Here is a 7,645-nt window from a genome sequence, read left to right as displayed (position 1 = left end):
ATTTATGATTTAATTATTATTTAATTATTAATCATTATTTAATGATTTCTGTGAATCCGATAAATTCAGTAAATTCTATAATTTAAGGCTACATCTTAACTTCTACGAATTCTGTAAATTCCATGCATCCCGTCGATTTCGTGAATTCCTTGATTTCATTGATTTCCCTGAATCCCTTGAATTCCTAGATCAATTCCGCAATTTTCAGTAATTTGTTGAATTTATTGAATTCCTTGAATTACTTCAATTTCATCAATTCCGTGAATTTAATAAATTTCCTTATTTTATTACATGCCATGAATTCTGCGAATTTTGTGAATGTCATGAATTTCGTAAATTTCATGAATTTCATTAATTCCGTGAATTTCATGAATTTCATTAATTCCGTGAATTCCATACATTCGATGAATTCCGTAAATCTAGTGAATTTCTTAAATTTCACGAATCTCTTGAATTCCATGAACTTCGTGAATTCCATAAATTCCTTAAATTGCATAAATTTCATAAGATTATTTAATTCCATGAATTCTTTGAAATCCGTGACTTCTGTGAACCTCATAAATTCATTCATTTTCATGAATTCCATGAATTCCGTGAAATTCCGCGAATGTCATGAATTCCTTGAATCAGGTCAATTCCTTGAATTCCATTAATTTCGTGATTTCCTTGTGTACAATTTTCGTTTCACAAACGCTCTAATACATGTATTGGAATGCTGAACGGTGATTATACGATTTACAATACTTAGAATACATGTATTGCAATTTCGTCATTCCAATATCATGTTTGCAATTTTAACTTACGCTTGTATAGTAAAAATTTTGTTATAAAGTGCTTTATTGATAATTGCAATAATATTGTTTGCAAGTTACCTCATAATATTAGCAGTACTTAGTAATATTTGTATTGATGTTAAATTTAATATTCATAAAATCAAGAAATAATAATAAATATATTAACAAATTGGGTACTCTAACAATAACATAAGGTTTTTTTTTTAATATTCAACTCTTCCTCACTTGATAGAAGATACTCTGAAATTAGATCCATCTCCCCTTTTTTAGTTAAAATGGAATAATTTGTAACAAAATATTTAAATTTTCATCCAAAGAAGATAGCTTTATAAAAATAGTTGAATTATATTGATTCTTGTTGAAAATAATTTTGTCAAAAAATTAAGTATCTTGTTAACAATTCATTTTCTTAATTAAAAATTATTTTTTAACTAAATAATAAACTGTTTTATTTCTGGTGAAAATTTGTATTTCTTATTAATGAATTAATATATTTCTTTTGATTGCATTTTTTTATAGAAAATTAAGATTCTTGCTTGAAAATTCATCTTTCCGGTTCGTCCTTTTTGTTAAATAATTAATACTTTTCATTCAAAATTAATCTTTTTGATTAAGAGAAAAAATAACATAGCTTTTATTCTAATCGCAAAAAATGTTGTTATACATTATTTTTTGATAGGACGCGCAGTTATTGTTTTATTCGTAAAAAATAACATTAAAATTGTTTGTCTGAATTATCTATACGAATTTTCTTTCAGTGATTTTTTTGTTGTATAAGACGCACTCTTTGTTAAATTATAAATCAAGACAATGAAAATACGTCATTTAAAATATCAACGCATATTATAAATTATAATAATAATTATACATTTATTGAAATCATAAAGGTTTACTCATTTTAATCAAAGAGAATATTATTAACAATAATAATCATTTGGTGAAACCACAGAATCAGACTACAACAAATCATTTGAAATCTATTGATAAACTCGCAAACCAACGAGGAAAATCATTTTTCAATTTAATTTTAAATTGAAAGAAAAATATTTTTCTTTGAGCCGGATTTGAACCAGCGACCTATGGATGTACACTTTTTAAATTCCAACTACAGTCCACCGCTGTACCAACTGAGCTATCGAAGTCTGTTGTTATTCATTTCACTTTTTTTGAATTTTCATTAAATTTCTAAAATTGCTGAACAAATTTCGATTAGAAATTCTCTAAATGAAAATTAAACTATATTGTTAAAAGTTATTTATATTATTATATAAAATAATTTTTTAAAATTAATTTGGTCACTCAAAATGTAACTATTCTATTTTTAGTTCGAAACTGATTTTGTTGTTATTATAAATACCACTACTTATAGGTAAAATTGAACTACTTCGTTAAAAATTATTTTTTTTAGTGCAATATCTTGATTCAAGTTGAAAGTATTTGATTTCAGCAATTTAACTATTTTGTTGAGAGTACGTTTTTTTATGGAAAATTAAGAGTCTTGCTTGAAAATTCATCTTATTAATGGAAAACTGTATTGTTTGGCTTAAAATTTATCTTTTTGTTCTTTGATTAAAATTAATTTGTTAACATAAAATGTACTCATTTTCTTTTTTTAGAAATTAATATTCTGTGTTTAAAGTTAGCATGAAATAAAAATGTTAGCATTAAAAAATAAAAAATTAATGAAATTTTTCAAAAAACAACACGAAATAAGAAAAAAATTTACAGACAGAAGTTGTTCACCAAAAAAAGTGGACATGTTTTATTCAGGTCACTTTTGGATAGGAGAAGTAATTTTCGTTTCATTTGTAAGAAAGCACAAATAAATTAAAACTTTTTTAGATAAACAATAGAAAATACGAATGAAAAATTAATATACAAAAGTTTTTCAAAATAAATAAAAAAGTAATTTGTAGAAAATTCGTTCTTTTTGGTAGAAAATTTATCTTTTGGATTGAAAATTCAACTCTTTAGTTAAAAACTGTTGTATTTTGTTTAAAAATCAACTATTTGATTGCAAATTATTGTATTTTGTTTAAAAACAATTTTTTGACAGGAAATCAATTTACTGCGTTGAAAATTAAAATTTTTGGTAAAAATGCTACTATTTTGTTGAAGCCTTATCTTTCTGGTGATAAATGCAACTGTATGGTTAAAAGTCAATCTGTTTTGGTTCGGAATTGAACTATTTGGTTGAAAAATCTTCTTGATTGAAAATTCATTCTTTTGGTTGGAAATTTAAATACTTGTTTCTACTTTAAACTTCATTCTTAATAATGCATTTTTCTCTTGGAGATAATTAATTTTAGTTCAAAATTTCACTAATTTGTTAAAATTTTATCTATTTTGCAGAAAATTTAAGATTTTTGTGGAAAGAATTCGCTTTAAGTTAAAAATTCCCGTGAATCTAGTTTAGACAGAGTAATCTAGTATGATTTTATGTCATCCAGAGTAATCCTATACAAAAATCTGGAATAATGTTCGGTAATCAAGAGTACTTCTGCATATAAAAGTAATTCGTCTAAGTCAGTCTAATCCATCTTCGATGAACCCTATGACCAAATTTAATTACAGTTGGACCCGTCGGATTTGACCTTATAACATCAAAATCTTCGGAGGGAGGTAGATCCCACTCGTAAGCTTCTCCGCTAGCCCTGATAGGTCGATGCGCGCGCACAGGGTCGCCGCAGATGCGCCGCGAAGGAATTCGCTCGGAAACCCGGTACGTCTCGCTCCGAAGAGTCCTATTGTACTTTATTATTCAGTTTAAACGCGTAATCGGATCAAATAATAAAAAATCTTCTGGTCTTTATCAAAGCGCTAGGTTTATTGACGTTTTGACTACTTAAAACTGGTTTTAAATGAATTCGTTTTAAACGCAAAATATTAATCAAACAGAATAATGAAATTCAATCTAATGCATAGAATTGCTGAAATTAAAACCAAGAATCTAACGACCAAGTTTGTACAATCACCATACAGTTTTCCTATTGTATTTTGAAAAAAAGTCCTCTTAAAAAATAAACAAAAACAAAATTGTTCCTAAAAAAGAAAAAATTTTGTTGAAAAAAATAAGAAAGGGGAAAGAAAAGGGAGAAGGCAACCAAATCTCCCTTCTTCTATTTTTTTATTTCTTTCATCTTTTTCTATTTTTTAATTATCAAATAAAAATAGCTTTAATAACTTAATAAATAACTTGATTCTCAGGTATCAAAGAAAGAGGATCGTTGTTTAGTTGCTGTCCCTATCTGGTCAAAATTTTTTTTCACCTTGATATGGTTTCTGTATGAGTGCCGAAACGTTTGTTAATAAATATTATTTACAAATGTTTTCTATTGAGATTTGGTAATAACAGGAGTATAAAAACGAAAGAAAAAAAAAGAGAAGGAAGTGGATTTGGTTTTTACTTTTTTGCCTTCATATTTTCCTTTCCCCCTTTTTATTTATGTCCAAAAAATTTGTTCTTTTTACGGATTTTTTTAAAGAGCATCTTTTTCAAATTACAAAATAACAAATATAAGATAACAAATATTCAGTACCACAAGTGTGCAATTTTATAATTAGTTCGGGACTAAAATTTATATTCAAAAGCGATTTCTCACCCTATTTGAACGTTTTTTTTAATAAAGCTAATTAAATTCCGCATAAATTTGTCATGAACTATTTTGAGAAAAGGTATTTTTTTGATTTAATAATAATATTGAATTTTTTTTAGAAGAAAACAAATTTTTTATAAATACTGGGATTCAATTAGAAATATATAGAATCAATAAAGCAACTATACAGAAAAGTTGTCTAATCGTTCAGGAACATATATTTAAAGCTAATTGAATTTGTTATAAATAAATAAGTGGTAAAAATGGACACATGAGGATTACCAGTTATTCGTTGATTGATTCGCACTAAATTTAAACAATCTATAGAAAAAACCGTTTGTTTTTTCATTAAATTCGTGAAAGAAAATAACTAATTTGTTATCGTACAAGCAAATTTTATAAAAAATTATTCTTTGCAGGTACTTAGAATAAAACAAATAAACCTTTTTCTACTGAAACGAGCAAAAATCACACGGAATAAGATATTCGTATTGCAATCTAAAAAAAGATTTAAAAAATTTCTAAAAAAGAAAAGAATTTCTTTTTTTGAAAACAAATGAAAAAAATGAGAATTTAACCAAATAAATCCCCTTTCTTTCTTTTTTTATTACTTGCGTAATTTTTATTTTTATTATTATCAAATCACAATATAAAAACATTTGTGAAAAATGTTTACCCAAGTATTTGGCACTCATGCCCTTATCTAGGCAAAAAAATATTTTAAAAAATAAAATAAGAAATTCAAGCAGGCAGAAACAGCAACGAAATGACAATGCTCTCTCCCTGACACCCGAGAATCAAGTTTGGCTCAAAATGCAAATCCATTGTGGACATATCTGAAATATTCAGTGAGGTATGTTTGTTTATAAACGGTTTGCCTTTTGACCCGCACTTAATTCTCGCGTGTCAAGTAGAGAGCATTGTGGTTTCGTTGTTGTTCCTGCCTGCTTTCATTTTTTATTTTTTAAATATTTTTTTGCTTTGATACGGGTATGAGTGCCAAAACGTTGGTGATTAATTAAAAAAAGTTTTTTTCATTACGATTTGATAATAATAAAAATAAAAACAAAGAAAGAAATAAATAGAGAAGGAAGAGGATTTGGTTAGTTGCCTTATCATTTTTCCCTCTTTTCTTTTATTTTTATCAAAAAAAAAGAAGAAATTCTTTTTTTTTTTCAGAAAATTTATATCTCTTTTTAGATTAAGATAGGAACTCTGCCGGAATTCTGCACCTTAATTTGACTATTGGACGTGAAATAGGACTTTAAACTTAATTTTAATTTATTTAAGTTTCTTACATTTTTATCAGATTTATTCATCCAATAACAATTAATAATTGTTTAAACATATTTAATTAACAAATGCACTATCTGCCTATTTTAGAAGCTTGCATAACAATCAACAAATTCTATTGTTAACAAAAAATGTTTAAACTAATCTGTAACATCTTAGGCACACTCAGAAAAAGGTTTGTTTGAATCAAACAAATTCTTCTTTTTTATATAGGGTCAACTAAATATTTGATTCATTGAAACACATATTGGTTTGATTCAAACAAATTTGTTTTAAATCAAAGGAATTCTAGATCTAATATAGGACCAAACAAATACTTTCTTTGATGTATCAACACATTTTTGTTTTGTACCCTAAAAATTACAATTTATGAAACTAATTTGATGGGAGATCGTCTTTTCTTCCACGGATACCTGCGTAACCTTCCCCTTCCACTGTGCAACGACACTACCCTTCACTGAAATCGAAGTTGCTTCCGATCCTGAATGTTACTTCCCCTTTAAAGATAATCCCTTTGTCTTTCAACTTACCGATTTCCTCGCTATTTCCAGGCCTATTACTCAATTAAAAATTCTAATGGGCCGACAAAATCCCTGACATTTTGCCGAGTTTGAGAATATAATCGTAAATATAGGTATAGACAGGGTGAAATTGCCATAGTCGTAAAAAACGAATTCGACCGGAAATTTTTTGCATAATCATGTTCTTATATCCTACAGAATAAGCAAATGTGAGATGCCATCGCGCAACCTGGTCACAATTTTTTTAAACTAATTAGTCAAAATGAGTTTTTTGATCGGAAAAAAAATATTTTTATATTCTTTGGACCATTTTGAACAAAAAAAATTGAAAGTGCGTTTTTCGTAGGACACACTGTTTTCGAGTAAAAAATTCCCAAAGATTAAAAAAACGCGATTTTTCCGTTTTTCAGATCCGTGTATTGACATGAAAAAAAAATTTTCTGCTTTGCACCGGGGAAACATAAACTTTGAACTTTACCTTACAATCTCCAAAAGACGGTTTTTAAAAATTCAACTGGCAACCTCTTTATTTTGCAATTAACATTTAGCGTGCTCGAGCGTCTCGCCTGCGTGCTCGAGCGTCTCGCCTGCGTGCTTGAGCGTCTCGCCTGCGTGCGCCGCAGAGTGGGAGATATCGGTAATTTACTGTTCATAATCCACTACAGCCTACAATTCTTGACCAATTTTGATTTTTTTTATATGCTCATGATTAAATCCTCGAGAACGTCATTAGTCTCGATTTTTTAATTTCACTTTGTTGAGTTCATTATTTAAACAAATAGAACGTCAAAATTGGACATTTTACGAATATTATTTTTTTTCTCCGAAGACAAGGCCTAATAGAAGTCGCTATCTATCAGAATTATTGCAGATATACTTCAGAAACATGAATATCATAACTACCACCGTCATAACGCTAAAAATTTTAATTTGTTTATAATATTGTTATTAACAGCAAAAGTATTTAGCAGTTATATTTTTCTGCAGCTATTTCTTATAATTCAGAATTAATTTGCAAGTTGGTTGAAAAGAAAAACATCTTTAACAAAAAATACAATTTGTTGATTAAAATATTAATAACAGTGGTAATTGTTAACTAATGGTTATTTCCCATCCTTAATATTACTGCTACGAGATATTTAGGCATTTTTAATCAAGATGATGTTTTTTGATATTGTTGAGCATCGTACGACGATCATTGTTTATATAAATTGTTTATAACAATTGACCTAAATCTTAAACCTAATATTCATATTCTTGAAATATATCTGCAATAATTCTGATAGATATCGACTTCTCTTAAGTCTTTTCATCAAAGAAAAAAAATAATATTAGTAAAATGTCGAATTTTGACGTTTTATTTGTTTAAATAATAAATTCCACAAAGTGAAATTAAAAAATCGGGCCTGATGAGGTTCTGGAGGATTTACTTCTGAGAATT

General features: G+C 27.5%; 1 non-coding gene across 1 annotated transcript; it reads right to left on the bottom strand.

Moving 5' to 3' along the window:
- Positions 1-1,843: 1,843 nt before the first annotated feature.
- On the bottom strand, positions 1,844-1,936 carry Trnay-gua. The gene is made up of 2 exons: positions 1,900-1,936; positions 1,844-1,879 (listed from the first exon to the last, which is right to left on the bottom strand). It is a non-coding gene; the product is annotated as a tRNA-Tyr (tRNA).
- Between the last annotated feature and the right edge of the window lie 5,709 nt (positions 1,937-7,645).

The sequence above is a fragment of the Belonocnema kinseyi genome, chromosome 8, assembly GCF_010883055.1.
Source record: "Belonocnema kinseyi isolate 2016_QV_RU_SX_M_011 chromosome 8, B_treatae_v1, whole genome shotgun sequence".
Taxonomy (NCBI): domain Eukaryota; kingdom Metazoa; phylum Arthropoda; class Insecta; order Hymenoptera; family Cynipidae; genus Belonocnema; species Belonocnema kinseyi.
This window is presented reverse-complemented; position numbering and strand designations above follow the sequence as displayed.